The following is an 18,568-nucleotide window of genomic DNA, read 5'->3' as shown; positions in this document are numbered from 1 at the left end:
TTCTTGTTTACACTTTGTGAGTCAAACACTGCAGGGAAGCCCTGGTTAGTCTTTCTACCTAGTACTGAGACCTGCCCCATCCAATTAGAACTGCACAATTTAGAGACCTTGTTTATATAAAATGGACCTATTTGGGAACCTGGGCAAGAACTTTTCCTGTAAAAAGAGGCCTCTCCTTTGTCTCAGGAGAGCACAGTTTAGGTTGCTACCTGAATCTATATCTCTCAGGTTACAGCTCTTTTTGCTCAAATAAATGCTTGTTATTTTTTATTACACTCTAAAATTAATTTTGATTTTCAGGTCGAGGGGAGATGGTTGAATAGACAGAGTACAGAGAATTTTTAGGGCACAGTAAATACTCTGTATGAGACAGTAGTGGTAGATATATGTCATTATGCATTTGTCCAAACCTATAAAATGTATGCCAACACGAGTGAACCCTAATGTAAACTATGAACTTTGGATGATATTGATGTGTCAAAGTACATTCACTGATTGTACCAAATATACCACTCTGATATAAACTGTTGATAATGGAGGAGGCCATTCATATGTAGGGGCAGAGGTTTATGGGAAATTTCTGGACTCTCTGGTCAATTCTTCTGTGAACCTAAACTACTCTAAAAAAAAATAAAGTTGTTTAAAAATTAATTGTTTACACAATGTGCGAGCTTCATTATATATTAACTAATATGCATAATACACCTTTTCACTAGTCAGAGCACCAGGATTTGAATGAGGCAGGAAATATTCTCACATATGTGCCTCTGGGTACATTCTCTGCTAGAATTAGCAACTGAAAGAAGTACTGGTGAGGTAGACAGAAACCATACTTCATGCAAAGGAAAGCTACCATCTCCATGGCCATAGCTGAGGCAAGCTAAGATCTCAACACATACACACACACACACACACACACACACACACACACACACACACACACCAAGCTGTGCTGGAAAATGGGCATGCATCCCTATATCTCCTATTTTTGGCTCTACCCCTGCCCTGATCTGCTCATGAGGCCCTCCATGCTCCTGTCAGATGAGGCTTAGGAGATTGGGCTTCTAGGAGGACAATTCATATCCACTCATGGCAAAGTGTAGCCTCTGAACCTAGATAATAAAATTTCCAGGGTGAGGGAGAAAGAAGGAAGTAGGGCTTTCTAACATGGCCAAGAAACCTCTTCTGGAAAATGAATTTTGTTTTGTATCAAGGTAACCTGTTTGTGGCCCAGGACTTCATACCATAACTCACAGTGAACAGAAGTAAGCTGTGGTATCCACAAGGAAGCTACTACACTCAGGAACAATTGCATAACCATGATAGTCATAACATCTGCATTCCTTTGGCACTCATAGTCTAAGACTAACATTTCACAAATGAGAATTCTGCTCAAGGCCATACATATGATATCAGTTATCAGATTAAAAAGTAATTTCCTTTCTAAGGTGATCAAGACCAAATCCTCTTAAGAAAATGAACACAGCCTTAACACACTGTTGAGTGTTGTGACACTGACAAATAATCAACTTATTTTTAATAACGGCTATATTGACATCTAATTTACATATTATAATATTCACCCTCTTAAAGTTTACAATTAATTGATTTTTAGTATATTAATAAGGTTGTGCAACCATAACCGCTATCTAATTTCAGAACATCCATCATCTCAAAAAAAAAAAAACCTGTTAATAATCACCTCCATCCCCCTCTTAACCACCTCCACCCTTGGAAGCAACAATTGATTTTTTGTCACTATGGATTTGCTTATTGTAGACATTTCAGTAAAGAAAACAATTTTTAAAAAGATATATGTGGTATTTTGTGTCTGGCTTATTTCACTTAGACTCTTTTCAAGGTTTACCTTGTTGCAGTATATATCAATACTTCATTTCTTTTTATTGCTAAGTAATATTCCATTCTCTCTCTCTCTCTCTCTCTCTCTCTCTCTCTCTCTCTCTCTCTCCACATACACACACACACACACACACACACCACTCATTGTTTTATCCTTTCATCAGTTGGTGGACATTGGATTATTCTCATTTTCTGGCTATTATGAACAATGCTGCTATAAACATTTAAGTACAAGTTTTGTGCAGACCTATGCCTTACATTCTCTTAGGCGTATACCCAAGAGTTGTATTACTGGGTTTATGGTAACTTTATGTTTAACTTTTGATGTCATATATAAGAATTTCTGACAAATTCAAAGTTATTAATATTTACCCTATATTTCTTTTAAAAGTATATAGTTTTGGCTCTTACATTTTTGTCTTTGATCTATTCTGAGTTAGTATATCTATATGGAATAAATTAGAGGTCCAACTTTATTTATTTATTTTTTGCATGTGGATACCTAGTTGTCCCAGAACCATTTGTTGAGACTATTATCTTTTCCCCCACTGAATTATCTTGACATCCATCAGTTGACTGTAAATCTAAGGATTTATATATGAACTCTCAATTCTAGTCCGTTATCTTTCTTCATCCTTACAGTACAACATTGTCTTAATTACCATAGCTTCATAGTAAGTTTTTAAATGGGGTCGTGCGAGTCCTCCAACTTTTTTCTTTTTTAAGATTTACAAACTGTTCAGAGGCCATTGCAAATTTGAGAATCAGCTTGTCTATATCTTCAAAAAAAAGTTGTGATTTGATAAAAATTGCACTATAGATTATGGGAAGTATTGCTATCTTAATTTAAGTCTTTCAATCCATAGATATGAGAAGCCTTTCCAGTTATTTAATCTTCTTTAATTTATTTCAATAATATCTTATAGTTTACAATGTACATGTTTTGCATTTCTTTTGTTAAATTTATTCTAAAGTATGTTATTCTTTTAATTTACAATAATAAATGGAGTTGTTTAATTTTACTTTCAGATGTGCATTGCTAGTCTATAGATATAATTGATTTCTATATATTTATCTTGCATCTAGAAACTTTGCTGAACTCATTTCTAATAATTTTAATATATTTTAGTGGATTCCTTAGAAAGTTTTTTGATATAAGATGATGGTATCTACAAATAGGGATAGTTTTAATACTTTATTCTCATCTGGATCCCTTTTATTTCTTTTTCTTGCCTAATTGTCACCCTGTTAGAATATTCAGTTGAAGTGCAAACAACCTTATCTTGTTTCTGATCTTAGGGATTCAGTATTTTACCATTAAGTATGATGCAACTGTGAGCTCTTTATAGATACATTTTATCAAGTAGTACAATTTGCTTTTTTGTGTGTAATTCTTACCACCAGTTCATTTCATTTGCTAGCCTTCACACACCTCAGGAACTGTTTGAAGCAATTTTAGTGTCACCAAAATTCCAGATGACAACTTTTCCTATTATGTGCATACAATATATTTATATCTGAATTATGATATCCCACCATTTAATAGACTAATGGACAAATGCACTCTCTTTGATACATCCTGGTAAAATTGAAATAGTGTAGACAAGAAATCAAAAGACTATTATTGCTTTCTTGTTTGATGAAAGCACTTCGCCTTCTTCAGCATTATTTTTTCCCTTTATGGCAGGGGGGAAATGCCACAGCTTTTACTTTCTAACCACATATGTTACTAGGAAATGAGAAGAATGGATGTGAAAATGCATGGTTACCTTAGACTGCTGTACATGTAAAAAGTATGCCTAGAATGGGCAACATTCTCTGGAGCAGAGAAGAGTATAATAAGACAACAATACAATAACAGGAAAGGGTGGAGGACGGGTCTCCACAGGTTGGCTTCCCTTCACACTTGCAGGGGGCAATGCAACATTCTCCATAGCTCCTAAGTCCCTGAGAGACCTTGCCTCCAGCTCTCACTGCAATGTGCAGTGAGGCTATGTGTTGGAAGGAAAGGGAATTAGAAGCACTTTTTCTTTGCCGCAGGATGTTGCATGGCAATTGACTCGAGACTCAGAGAAAGTGAAGTAGACATAGAAAGTGCCTAGTCCTCCTGGCCAGGTTGTTTCAGAGTGACTATATGCTACTCAGTCTGCCAAGGCAGTTGATTTCACCACCCTTAAGGTCACCAAGAGCTTTCTGGACCATGATCTTTCCTGGAATAAAACTCTTTTTTTGAGTAATTATCCATGATGGGACCCAAATGTAGCTATTTCTACTATGTTATTTCATGATGAAATGATAAACTCAAGTTATAATTGAAAAAATATATTTTAAGAGGAAATCTGAAAGTCATCAGGGGCATGTCACTCTAATTACAACACTCATAACTGCCTTGTTTAAAAAATGGAGCCAGATGACTTCTTAAAACGATGACCTAAAGTGAAATGCCCTGTGTCTCAGCAAAACAGCAGCCAACAACTTTGGACAACAGAGAAGTTTGCATTCCCTTGTTGGCCATTCTTGGTGTGCTAGGACAGGCTAGCAATGTCCCTTGTGTCAACAATGGGGACACATTGGATAGTATTCTCATCCTGGACCTTACCAATTACAGTCCAAAGTAAAGCACTGCTTTGTGTTTGTGAGTGTGCAACAGAGTAAAAACAAAACAAAGTTCCAAATTTATTTATTGACCTCTAAACCTGAATTAGTGGAGAAATCTAGCTACAGAGTAGATGGTCTTTGTTTAGCAAAATACCTTGGTCCACTCCAATACTATGAAAGAGGAGGCTCCCAAGATGTAATTTGGGGCAGAAAAATGGAAGATGTAGCCAAAAGACATTGTCTAGGAAATCGAAGGGATTGTGGATGGGAGTTAGGCCAGAGATGAGAGTGGGTGCATTTTAGAGAGAAGGAAAAGGCAGGAGGGAAGAGTCACATGGCTCACTTTAGAGAAATGTGTTCAGTGAGAAATTCCTATAGACATAGGGTGGCCGAACACTTTGAAAAACAGGACTGGCATATGTTCAGTTATATTTATTTACTACACGTTATTGTCATTTCACTACAACCACTCCCCCCAACTCTCAAACTTTTAAGAATCAGCTAAACCCCTAATTCCTTTTGAGGGGGCAGTTTTGGAAACACAGATATAAGCAGCAAAGGAAAAGAAGTTCCTAACGCTTTTTATGAGACATGTCCTAGCAATCAGTGACCAAAAAAAGAGGTCAATGGTCCTGAAGGGCTCTGCAGTAAACAGCAGCAAAGAGAGCTGTGGGAGCACATGATGGAACCAAGGTTAGTGGGAGGGGCCAATGTCAATGGGAAGGGCCAATGATAGTTGGAGAAATTGGGCAGGTAGCAGAGCCAGTGTTGATGAGAAGGGCTGGGGCTAGTTGTAAGAATAGCTGCAAATTGGCCAAGATCAGTTTAAGACCAATCTTATTTGTCTCAACACAGAAGGAAGAGGTTGGTGCAAGGAAACCTACAGGAGTATCCTTTCCTTAATGCCATTAAAGCTAAAAAGATAGAGAATTGATTTAAAGTAAGAGCAGAAAGCTAAGAAAGTTGATCTAGTTTTATGGTTGAGATGCTGCAGGTAGTGCTGGATGTTGCTCAGACCTCAAAGGTAAAACAAATTGAATGTGAGCCCTACTTCTGTCACTTGTGAACTGGGTAATGTTGAACAGAACAGAACTCACTGCACCCTAATCTACAAAATGGAAGCAAGAATAATGATCTTGCTAGTAATCATTCCTCTCCTCTCCTCACAAGGGGAGAAGCCTGCTCCCTTTTTATCAGGGCCACCCAGGGCATTAAGAGAGCCAGGGGAGCTAAATTAAGGAGGCCTGTCTAAGGGAGCAACAGCTCCCTGGTAGTCCTTTCTTCCTAAACCAGTTTTCTCCTCTGGGGCCTACAGTTCCACTCTGCATTCATGGATCCAGGAAGTCCCTTTTCATACTGTGTGGACCAACGTCCCTCCCACTCTTCAGCACCATACAGGCCAATACCCTAGGGCAGCAACTTAGAAGTGGGTTTGTGGTAGATTCCAACACCAACAGCCCCCCGTTGTTTTTAGCAACATGCTTGGAAACATAGAAGAGGTACAAATACCTATCCCTGTAAGACTAGGACACAGCAAGGAAAAATGATTATGTTCTGGAATGGATGCAAGAAAGTTCTGGGATAGACACTGGACTTTTCTGATTTATCTATGGAGCCAGAATTGGACAACAGTTTTTCCTGGTTAGAAGAGGCTCTCTATATCAAAGTGCAAAAAGACCACATGCCTGAGCTCGGGAAGCCCTTATGGCAAAGATGCATTTCCCTGACCAATACACTTTCCAGAACCCAGATGATACCTTATCAACCTCTCATTTAAAGCCTTCTTTGGTGCTTATTTCACAGTTCAATGATGACTGTCTTCCTTAGCTGATGTTCTAGACCTTATAGGTCTGACTTATCCTGTCCTCTCCCTCTTCTTCCTCTCCAGGCATCAGAGGACCTCTCACACTTTCTGAAGGGTTCAACATTGTGATGCAGCTACTTGAGGTACTCTTCCTGCTCAGAAAACTCAGGCTAATACTTCACCACCTTGAGGGTTTTTTTTTTTTTTGTCTCCTGCCTCAGATTATGAACTCCTCAAGGACAGTAACTTGCTGGAGGCTCCTGGGCATAAAAAAGATTTTGTTGACTGACAAAATTGTTGGTTGTTGTGCACATACGTGGACATGTGTGCACACACAGACACACTCAGTGTTTACCAAATGCCAGGCACTTTGCTAAGCATTTTATGTGAATTTTCTCATTTCATCCTAAAAATATCCTCCCAATTTAAAACCATGAAACTAAGTAATTGTCCTAAAGTCAAACAGCTAGTAAGTGGCAGGGCCAAGACTCTGACTAGATTTTTCCACCTGCCCTCCAGAATTTTTTTAATGTTTGAAAATTCAGAAATCTTTTTAAGCAAATTATAGAGACTAAATTGAGTGAGTTATTTGGTGGAGACAATGTATGTGAGTTTATTCACTGTGTGATTTTTGAATCCCAGCCTGTTTCTTCTACCTACAAAATGGGGATAATAGTTTTGAACACAAGGCTTTTTTATGTATTAAATAAGTTAATGTCAGTAGGTCCTTAACAAACCTTCTGACCAGGGCTGAGACTAGGCCGAAGCCAGCCAGGCACCATCCCACCAAGTACATAACACTTCAGAAGAAGCCAAGCTCCAATGGGAAAGACCTGGAATTTGGGCTACCTCACCCTAGTCTTAGCCCTGCTCCTGGCACATGAAAGGTGAGGAATCATTATCAGTTTTTCTCCTTCATACTTCTCCCTAATCAAACTGAGTTTTCATAGGCACCTGGGTGAAATTGTTCTATTTATGTGAGGAATTATTTCTACGAATCATCTTTCTCTCCTCACAGTCATACATATCTCAGTATTATTATTGTTTTTTATCAGGAAAGCACTCCCCCACTTTACTCCAGAATTACTATTATATCTTTACGCAGTTTCACACACAGCGGGAATGATTTACTGTGGATCTAGTTATCTCGTTTTCTAGAGTAGCTAAAAGGGTGCCTTCGTGCAAATGCAGTCATAGGCAATCTCTCCAGGAAACACACTTTCCTTTTCACATCTAGAGCCTTTGCAGCTTTCCCCAGACACTAGGGTTCTTACCAAGATTTTAACAGAACCTCTACAGTTGGCTGTAGATTCTATTCCCACGCCCTCAGCCTTGTGCTGCGCCAGAGGCCTTTGACTCCTACTTAACTGCTAGACTGGCAGGCAGCTCTGGGGCACTTCTGAACAGCCGGCGGGCCCCAATAGCTATAAAACTGTTTAATCACATCTGGATTTTCAGGAATTTGTGGCAGTGCAAAGCAGTAATGGAGTGGCCATTGACTGGTGGTGGAAAAGGTCAGGTAGGGAGGTGTACCAGGTGCATTTAGGACTGCGAGCAGATGCAGGAACAGGGGACTCAGTGTTGGGTGGAGGAGGGCCTCGTGTGCCCTTGCTGAAAGTTCTGTGCATTCAAAAAGCAAATAAGACAGGCTGTGAGGCTTTTTACAAAAATATATTTAATCTTTTTATTTTGTTAACATTCATTCAAGATTTTCATCCTTCCTTTCTTTCTCCCCCCTCATTCTTAATAAAATGACATATTTTTTCTAGAAGTTGCTTAAATGTAGCTTATGCAATAACACTGACCAAAGACTGAAGAAATTAAGTTATATGCATAATGCTTCTTCTGAATTCTAGAAATATTTCTTTAGGCACTTCTTCCTTCTTTGCCTTCCTTGCCTTTAAAAACCACACAACAAAATGGAGATCAAATTCTAGATACGTGTTCTCAATAAGCGCTATCCAACAGAAATATAATGTAAGCCACAAATGTGTGTTATATCTGTCATTTTCAGTTTTCTAGTAATCACATCAAGAAGAGTAAAGAAAGAAACAGATAAAATTAATGTTTATAATATATTATCTTTAACTCAATAAATCCAAAAATTTCAACATCTAATTAATATAAAAATTATTCATGAAATATGTTACATTTACACACACAAAAAAGTACACATTTTACACTTACAGCACATCTGAATTGAAACTGGCCATATTTTGAGTGCTCTGTAGCCACAGGTGGCTAGTGGCTCCCAAACCAGACACTGAACAGCACAGTTTTAGATTCTCTATGTCCGCTCAGATAGAATCACTATATTGTAGACCCTGACAAGAGAATGGAATGGATTCAGGCAGAGCTAGCGTACCAGCTTCCACACGATGGTGTGTTAATTTGAGCAAGTGACTTGAGCATGCCCAACCTCAGTATTTCTCATCTGTAAATAAGAATAGTATATCTACCTCACGGGTTTGTTATAAGAATTAAGAAAATTACTGAATACAAAGTCACAGATCCATAGTCAATGTGTCAATTATTATCATCATCAGTACTAGTAGTAATAGTAGTACTGTTATGAGCATCAAGTCACAGATCTCAGAGACAGTGGATCTAAATTATGAGTGAACATCTAGGTACACTGTGGAAGAGTTAGGAGCAATGTTTGGATCATCCGGCCCCAGCAATTCATTACACAAGCAATAAAATGATGTCCAGAGAGAAATAAGTGATTCCTTAATGCCATACAGCAGATTAGAGTGGACTCTCAATGCCTATATCTTAGGCCTTAGTCATCACTTCATTATATTTTAAAGTGAGGTAAAAATTCTGACTTTTATATGTGTATATTATTGTACATACTATAGTGTATAATAATATGATATATAATATTATAGTGCAGTATATATGCATATGTGTGTATATATATGTACATATATATGCATATGTAAAATACAATGAAAAAGACTAACAGAAAAACTTGATTTCTTTGAAATGTAATGTTGGAAGACAGCTCTATGGATTCCCTGGACCACTAGAATGATGAACAAGTGGGTCCTATAGCAAATTAAACCTTGAAACATCACTGGATGCAAATATGACCAAACTGAATATGTCTTACTTCAGGTATGAGTAGGCCAAGTTCTTTGGAAGAGACAATAATGCTGTGAAAATAGAAGGTATCAGGAAAAGAGGCAGACTAAATGTGAGATGGATTTACTCCATAAAAGAAACCATAGGCATGAACCTACAGGTTCTGAGCAGGGCTTTTGAGGACAGGACATTGTGATCATCAGTCATTCATAGAATCACCAGGAGTTAGAGTTGACTCAATAGGAAACACACATATAGTATATAATATATATTATAAAATATATGTAAAACAATAACTATTTTGTATAAGATCCTTATCACACATATAGTACACATAACATACATATTCAGTCACACCATGAAGAGATGGGCATTAAGTCGTATTAAAAACAAAAGGTGCAAGAGGGAATAATAGTGTAAAATCAGTGCAGGACAATTTATGACTGATATCAGGAAGTTCTTATTAAGAATGTCATCTATTATTAGACTAAAATAGCCTCAGCAGGGACACAGGGGAGGCCCTATGACTTGGAGCTTTATACCCAGGACAAGGCACTGCTAAGCACAGGAAAGAAACAAAGTGCCGACCTCCCAAGTGATACTTCCAGGGAGAAAGCATAAGTCCCAGTCTGATTTCTGAGTCAAAGGTGTAGCACAAAACTGAGGGTGTCTCTATATGCAGCAGCAGGGCCTCAGTGTCCAGCCCAGTCAGCTGAGCAACAGGCTTAGAAACTGATAGAGGTAACTGAAGTGTTATGTCAAAACCCCAAACCCCAGAGCAGGACAGGGGAACACTAATGCAATTATTAGGCTTCATGTAGGGAAACATGGTGGCCTTGGTGGCTCCAGATCTCTCTGAAGCATGTGACAAGATGACATGTAGAAGCTTTTTTGATCAGTCAAAAGATGACAGGGAAAGATCCTCATGTGCCCATAAAAGCTTAGTTGAATGATCTTTCACAAAGGGGAATGATGAATGTAGACCCAGAAGAGCTTTTTAGGAGCTATGTCTCCTTTAAATAAATATTAAGATGAACTGTGGTATTCAGAAGCACAAGGACATAGAAATGTTGCCTGTTAAATTAACTAAATTGATCTGAAAGCCATTACTCATACACACACACACACACACACACACAGATCTATATCTGTATCTATATCTATATCTATCTATATCTATCTCTATCTCTATATCTATATCTAATCTATATCTAATCTATAGATATCTATATCTATATCTATATACATATATAGATATATGTAGTCTATACCCAAATGGTCTTTATATATAAGAGTTATGGACAAAATAAACTAGGGTGAAATTTAATTTAGATATCATGAAGAGATACCAAGATTGAGCAACAATAATAACTGCTTGGCATATAGCAACAATTAAATGTTTGCTGGCTTGATTCATTGATGAGATTAATTAGCAGCATATAGGAAAAATGAATTAAAATGTCATGTAAACTCAAAGTGTAACAAAAGTATGATGGTTGTAGAACATTGACTCCTGTAACCTTCTTCTGTGTGCTCCAGGTCCAGCCATCAGACCCTGGAAATTGACACGTCATCTTGTGCACTGGTCAGAGTCTACCTACAGGGTCAAGTGCACTTCTAGGCACCACGATGCAAGATAGGATTTAAGAAATAGATTGTGCTCAGAAGCAGGGTGTGAAAATGGTGGAATTACATCACACTGTGATGGCTGAAGGACCTGGGAAGGGTTAGAAAGAGGGGAAGAACTGAGGTTAGGTGATGGTTGGGTTCAAATACCTGAAGAGCTGTCATGCAAAGCCGAACTAACCTAGCTTAGGGTGTCTTGAGAGGACAGAACTAAGGTAAGTAGAATGAATAACAAATGACATAAAAATGTCATAAAAAGGTATTTCCAATGATCCATGTTCAGAAAAATAGAATGGATTGCTAATGAGCTCCCCATCATTGCAAGTGTCCCAACAGAGGCTGAACAGTTACTTTCCATGTCTAACACAAGGTGATTTATGCAGGAAGTGAGACATGAAACTGGTTTGTGTCCTCCCCAGAGTTGAGTCTAGAGAAAGGTGCCACCTTGCTGGCCCATAAAGAAGACACCATTGCCAGCAGAGGGCGCTCTTACTGATGAATGGAGGGCAGACTGCCTGGGCCACTGGCTGGAGTTCTAAGGGTAAGTGGTGGGATGCAGAGTGAAAGCAGCTTTTTGGAACCTGGTCACAGGTTCTGGAGAGCAGTTAATGAAGCAGGCAGGGCCCAGGGGAAAGAAATGTGTTCACCTGAGCTGGGGAATCACAGGTGTTTCCCTCTGTCATGAATGTAAATTCTGCAGGCTGTAGGCAGCTGAGGTCAGTGGATGAAGTGGGCTGAGAGGGACCATGGAGGGAGAGCTTGGGGCTACTCAATTCCAGCCCATCTACTCTTCCTCATTTCTCTGCTCCACACGTCATAAAAGCTGGCTAAACCAGAGTTCTTGTTCTTCTCACATTTCTACTCTGTTTGGGGGATTACACCTTTCTAAGGGTCACTCTCTTTAGGTATGACTTTTCCCTCTTGATTGGGCCCCATGCACACTTTGCATGCTTCTGGTCTCATGATGAGCACCACAGGCAGTGGGGATGAAAGAGGTTTCCCTCCCTTCACCTCTGGGAATTGGCTGCTCAGAAATGTACCCTTCTGGGGCTTTCTGCACATCTGGTACTAAGTGGTGAAGAGCAGCCAATCAGTCCTGGAGGAAAAATGTATCTTTTTGATGTCTACCTCTCTGATTTCCTTAGTGATTTTTCACTTTTGCACACCATAAATTGAAAATTCCTCTGCAGATTTTTATGGGGGTGAGCTCAGTTGAGTTATACCTGGATTGCTCTATTAGACTTATGGGTCTATACCCCACAGGTTTAGCAAATTCAACAATTGCGAGTGTCTTCCACGCATGAGAAAAAGGGATGAAATGAACTGAGCCCCTGACTCAACCTTCCAGGGCCAACTCTTGGGGCTCTCTGTCATATCAAGTGGCCAGCTTTTTACAGAAACATCTGAATCTTGCTTGGGCACATGTCAGCTTAAGAAATGTGGGTGTTTCCCCGTGCTGTTTCCCCTTCTCAAGACCCACCCTCCCCATCATGTCTCTGCTAGGTAGCAATGGTGGTATTTCTGTTGATGCTTCAACCTGTGGGAGAGTGCAGCCTAATGCCAAGGTTTCATCTTTGGACCGAGCTACTGGGCAGGGTTTCTCCATGTCATCTTGATTCATCAGTGAATAGTCCATACTCAGCTAAGTGAGTCCAGGCCAGGTTTATCAGGAGTTAGGACGCTAAATGGAGAGGTAGAGAGTTGAAATTCCCCAGGCACACCAGTTCACTTGGTTAGGGGAGCAAGAAGGCATCTGGTACCTTCTCTTTATCTCTCTTTAATATAAAACCTTATGAATTATTTATCTTAAAGTTCTCTGATTCTTTGGGTCACGTGATATTTTTGGTGGCTAACTATTACAATTAAAAGAGGCCACAGTTTGTTAGACTTTGCTTGTTACAGAATCACTTTATTTCATTTTGTCTAGGCAGCCAGCATCTCTACATGCCCATTTGTACTTGACAGAGTTGTACCGTTGTTTATGTTCTGACCTTAAACTTCCCCATGGCAGAGGTGCGGAAACTAGACAGTGGACCAGAAGAGAGGAGGTGACAGCCAATAAAAGGGGAGCCAGGGCAGTCTTCTAAAATGAGTCGCCTACAAACTGGGGTTTGGAGGACATTCATCAAAATCCAAATCATCAGCATGGCTTCCATTAGAAAAAAACAATCCCTGTTTGTAACACTTGATTCTCAGAGGAAACAAAAAGTAAGCAATCACACAGCTGTAAAACTATACATTTTAACAATTAAGTAAACAATGTAGAAGAATTCTGCCAACCATTTAATGGGAAAAAAAAATGGAGAGGGATAGTAGTTTTCAGATTTTTTTTTTTTTGAAGAAAACAAAAGCCAAGTTTATTTATTCATTTCTTGCATTTGAAGTATTCCTCAATGGCATCCTTGGCCTGAGACTCTTTGCTATAGTCCTTAACCACCACACAACTGCAACCAACCACTTTCTGGGGTTTCTCTTCTCTGTTAATTTTACAGAAGCCTACCAATTCCCCTAGTTTCTTGTTGTCATCAACCTTAATTAGGTTGATTTGGTGTTCAGCACACAGGGCCTCCACCAACTTGACATACATAGTCTCATCACAGTTGGATGAAAGCACATACAGATGGGACTGGCACTTGTCTAAGGCTTTGGCAGCTTTCACAAATTCCATGTGCTAGGCCATCGTGGATGAGGGCAGTCTTCAGCACCTCTTATAAAGCAGTAGTAATGTCCATTACATCTCCAGCAACAATGTCTTCCTTGGCCATGGTGGTGGGTTACGAATGGAGCCGAATCTTGAATACACCCAAGCCTCTGCCTCTGTGCTACTCCACAGCCACGGGGAAAGAGATTTTTTAAAATTTATTTAAAAAAATTTTTTTGGTGACATTGGTTAACAAAATCCAGTAAATTTCAAGTGCACAAATTAACAATAAGGCATATATATATATATATATTGCATTTTATGTTCCACTCCCATGGTTAGATTTCTTTCTGTCACCACATATTTGAGCCCTTTTACTCCATCTACCTTCTCCCTTCCTCCCTTCCTACTCTCTGGTAACCACTAGTCTATTGTCCATGTCCATAAGTCTCTGTTTGTTTGTCCTGTTCATTTGTAGCTTTTAGGTTTATAGCCCACGTATAAGCGATATCATGGGGTTTTCAACTTTTTTGGTCTGGTTTATTTCACTTAGCATGATTAGCTCAAGGTCCATCATGGCAGAATTTCATCTCTTTTTATGGCTGAGTAATATTCCTTCGTACACATATACCACAGCTTCTTTATCCAATCACCTATCGTAGGATACTTTGGTTGATTCCGTCTCCTGGCCACTGTGAATAATGCTGCTATGAACATTGATGTACAAATATCTTTTTGAACATGAGTTTTTAAATCTTTGGAGTAAATACCCAGTTGAGGTATTGCTGGATCATACAGTAGATCAATTCTTCATTTTTTTGAGGAATCTCCATACTGTTTCCCACAGTGATGGTACCAATTTGCAGTCCCACCAGCAGTATATGAGAGGATTCCTTTTTCTCTGCATCCTCTCCAACATTTGTTATCAAAAGAACAATTTTCTTTTGATAACAGTTATTCTAACAGGTATGAGATGGTATCTCATTGTGGTTTTGATTTGCATTTTCCTAATAGCTAGAGATGATGAGCATCTTTTCATATTTTTGTTGGATATTTGTATGTTTTCTTGGGAGAAGTGTCTGTTCATGTTCTCTGCCCATTTTTTTTATTGGATTGTTTGTTTGTTTGTTTTTTTATTGAGTTGTATGAGTTCTTTATATGTTGCCAAGATATAGCATCTATTTATGATCAAAACATTTAAAAAAATTGGTATAGAAGAAAAGTACCTTATCATAATAAAGGCCATCTATGACAAACCCTCAGCAAACATTATATTTAATGGTGAAAAACTAAAAACCTTTCCTCTAAGATCAGAAATAAGACAAGCCTGTCCAATATTGCTATTGTTATTCAATATAACTGTGGAGGTCCTAGTGAGTGCAATCAGACAAGAGAAAGATATAAAGGCAGCCAAATAATGAAGAAGTCAAACTGTCACTATTTGTGGATGACATGATTCTCTATGTAGAAAACCCTAAAGACTCCACAAAAACACTTCTAGAAACAATAAACGAATACAGTGAAGTTTCTGGATACAAAATCAACCTTCAAAAATCCATAGCATTTCTATACTCTGATAATGAAGTGTCAGAAAAAGAAGTGGAAAAAAATAATTCCTTTTGCGATTGCAAAAAACAGAATAAAATACTTAGGAATAAATCTAATGAAACATGTGAAGGACCTATATAATGAAAACTATAAGACACTATTAAAAGAAATCAAAAAAGATATACAGAAATGGAAAGATATTCTGTGTTCTTGAATTGAAGAATCAACAGTTAAAATGACCATATTGCTGAAAGCATTATACAGATTTAATGCAATCCACATCAAAATCTCATTGGCATTTTTTAAAGAAATGGAACAAAAAATGATCAGATTTGTATGGAAGCACAAAAGGCCCCAAATCACCAAAGCCATTCTGAGAAAAAAGAATGAGGCTGGAAGTATCACTCCACCTGACTTCAAATTATACGACAAAGCAACAGTTATCAAAATGGCATGTCAGAAAAACAGACACACAGACTGGTGGAACAGAATCAAGAGTTCAGAAGTAAACTCATGTTTATATGGGCAAATATAATTTTTGACCAAAAAGCCAAAACATACTGTGGAGAAAGGGAAGCCTCTTCAAAAAATGGTGCTGGGAAAATAGCAAAGCCACCTACAAAAGAATGAAACTAAACTGTTGTTTATCACCACACTCACGGACCTTGGTCTTAAAGAGGATTTTATGCATTTGTCCTCAATAAGAGGGGGAGTAAAAGAAAAATAAATGAATGGAACTACATCAAATTGAAAAGCTTATGCTCAGCAAAAGAAACCATCAACAAGGTAAAGAGACAACCATCTGAAAGGGAAAATATATTTGTAAGCAACACCTCTGATTAGGACCTAATATCCAAAATATACAGAGATTTTTTTTTTAACAGCAGAGGACTCTTCTATTTGTGTTACGAACTTAGTTGAGCTAGGTAACCCCAAAGCAAAGGCTGTCATTCTGCTTCTCTCTTCTAGGTTGAAGTCTTTACTCTCTATTTCCTATTTCTAGGCTTTATCTAATTACATTATTGCCAAATAATTGATTGAAACAATTATTAATATGAGAGTGCACAGGTAAGCCATCAAACAGGTCTCTGAAGCTTCATGAGAATAACTGCTTAGAGGTCCAAAAATATTCTGTATGGGTCTTGGGAAGGTTGGGAGTGGGACTTCGATCATGCTAATCAAAAGCACAAGAGTTCGTAATCGAAGTATCAATTATTATAATATGGTTGTGAGATGTCTCACACTCTCCTAGCCAAGTGTTGGCATATTTTCTTTTTCTGAGCTGATTAAATTCAAACCAAAATGCTGGTTGTTGTGCAAGAAATAGGGGCCAAAAGTATTATTCATCTTAAAGACGCATTGCCCACTGGATGGGCCCTGTGTGTTTTTCTGTTCAGAGGCAGATAAGACAAGGATAGGAAATGCTGGGTAAATAGCAGATGTATAAACAGAACATTTTATTACCCACTAATGATTGGTAATGTGCTAATGGCCATTGTGAGCCACTACCCAGTGCAGAAATATCTAGCAATTGGTCGTTTTTCTTAAATGTTATTATACTAATGCAGGCAATGGACACCGGATTTTTGTTTGTTTGTTTATTTGTTTGTTTTTGATAGAAGAAACTATTTCAAAAGATGTATTAACTATGCCTTTTATTTTCTTTATCCTGATGCTTTGACATCTTAGAACCTTGCTAACCCTGAAAATGTTGCTCCTCCCAGATTAAGCCAATTCCTAGAGATAGTAAACAACTTGCCTTTGAGCATGACTATCAAAGCAAACCAGTGCAATGCAATTAAAATGCAAAAGCCAGAGCCCAAACCCTCAACCATCTATTTTATCCTGCTCTCATGCTCTGGGCCACAATCCACCTGTCCTAATTACTGAAAGGCCAGGTACCAGACAACTAGGGATGGCCCCTATGCCCCAGAGCCTGCTGGAATTATTCAGTCAAGCCAATCCTAAATCTGTTTACCCTGCCTTTCAATCTCCTTCCCATGGAAATCAGGAGAAAGGTAATTTCCCCTGTTTGCCCCCAACACTCCACCTCCTGGCCCACTCTGGTGCTTCCCAGGTGGCCCTGCAAGGTATGCCTTTCTCCTCTGAGAAGTGCAACAAACTGTCTTTTAAAAGGCTGCCATCTCCTGATTTGTTGGCCTCACAACCTAAATAATAATAAAACTTATATTTTAAAAGAAAAAAGTGTAAGCAATTGTATTCCTGGAAGTCAGGAATGATAGCCATATTATTTATACTTTCTGTAAGGATTTCTCTTTAGAATGTTCTTTATGAGAAGACAGAAAATATCTCTATACTGAAAATAAAGTATATTTGTTCTATGTCATTTTTTAAATTAAAGTAATACATAGTTAACAAATCAAATATTAATGACTTATAATACAAAGTAAGTTTTTTCCCAGATGCCTTCATAACCCAGAACCATACTAGAGATTTTTCACTCTTTCTGTTGGTAGTTGTTCTGAGGAATACCTCCATTACTCTAAATAACAGACTTTTTCTCTATCGATCACTATCAATATGCTTTATCCATCTATAAATTCACATTCTGCTGGAAATGAAGAGGATTTAGTCCGCTTCCAACCAATCTTTTCCCTCCACTGCTCTGTAAAATGTTTGAGAATACATTATTATTCTAACATTTCTATAGGTAGTATTGTAACTTTAAAAAATACTCTTGCCTTTTTTACTTGTAGTTCCATTTACTTTCGACAGACTCCTTTGACACTGGACTTTGTAAAATGAGGATGTTAATTTCTTGGCACTCCAGTTTTTCTTCCTCATCCTCCCCGTCTTTCTTTAAGTCATCTTGGCCAGCCTGACTTCTGTCAGCTATGCTTTTACTAGTGCCAATTAAGGTGACATAGCTCATACTTGCTTGCTCAAATTCCAAGACCACTGTCAATGTGCTACAACCACCAGACTAGGACGTCTTGAGAAGGATACTGGGGCATTTCCACTAGTGACTTTGCCTGTTCTCTTGGGCAAGCCACCCAATTCCTTGATGCCTCTGATGCCTCATTCACTTTCTTTTGTAGGTTTAAAATGAAATAGACTAAGATCAAACGAGACCACATAGGTGAAAAAATGTATACACCCACACTGCTTTCCACTTGGAAGGCAGACAGTAATTCTTTCAAGAAGTCCAGTAATGGGTTGATTGTGATTCTCTTGCCCCTGATATCACAATACTGTTACTACCAGGGAAGGGCTGATGTCCTCTGTGCCCTTTCTTACTTTCGTGTGTTTTGAAGTATATATTTGAACTCAAGTCATATTTTGTGATTATTTTTTAAAGGGCAAAGGGAGTGATTTCATCATTATTCATCTTCTGGAGTAAACTGTTCTAATTTACAGATAATAAAATTCAATCCACTCTTCCT

The 18,568-nt window shown here is 38.4% G+C and overlaps 1 pseudogene; it reads right to left on the bottom strand.

The window, feature by feature from the left end:
- Positions 1–13,340: 13,340 nt before the first annotated feature.
- LOC107517834 lies at positions 13,341–13,740 on the bottom strand (annotated as a pseudogene).
- Positions 13,741–18,568: the final 4,828 nt, after the last annotated feature.

Source organism: Rousettus aegyptiacus, unplaced genomic scaffold, assembly GCF_014176215.1.
Source record: "Rousettus aegyptiacus isolate mRouAeg1 unplaced genomic scaffold, mRouAeg1.p scaffold_m13_p_6, whole genome shotgun sequence".
Classification (NCBI taxonomy): Eukaryota; Metazoa; Chordata; class Mammalia; order Chiroptera; family Pteropodidae; genus Rousettus; species Rousettus aegyptiacus.
The sequence above is the reverse complement of the archived record's forward strand: the minus strand, read 5'-3'. Positions and strand labels throughout refer to the sequence as shown.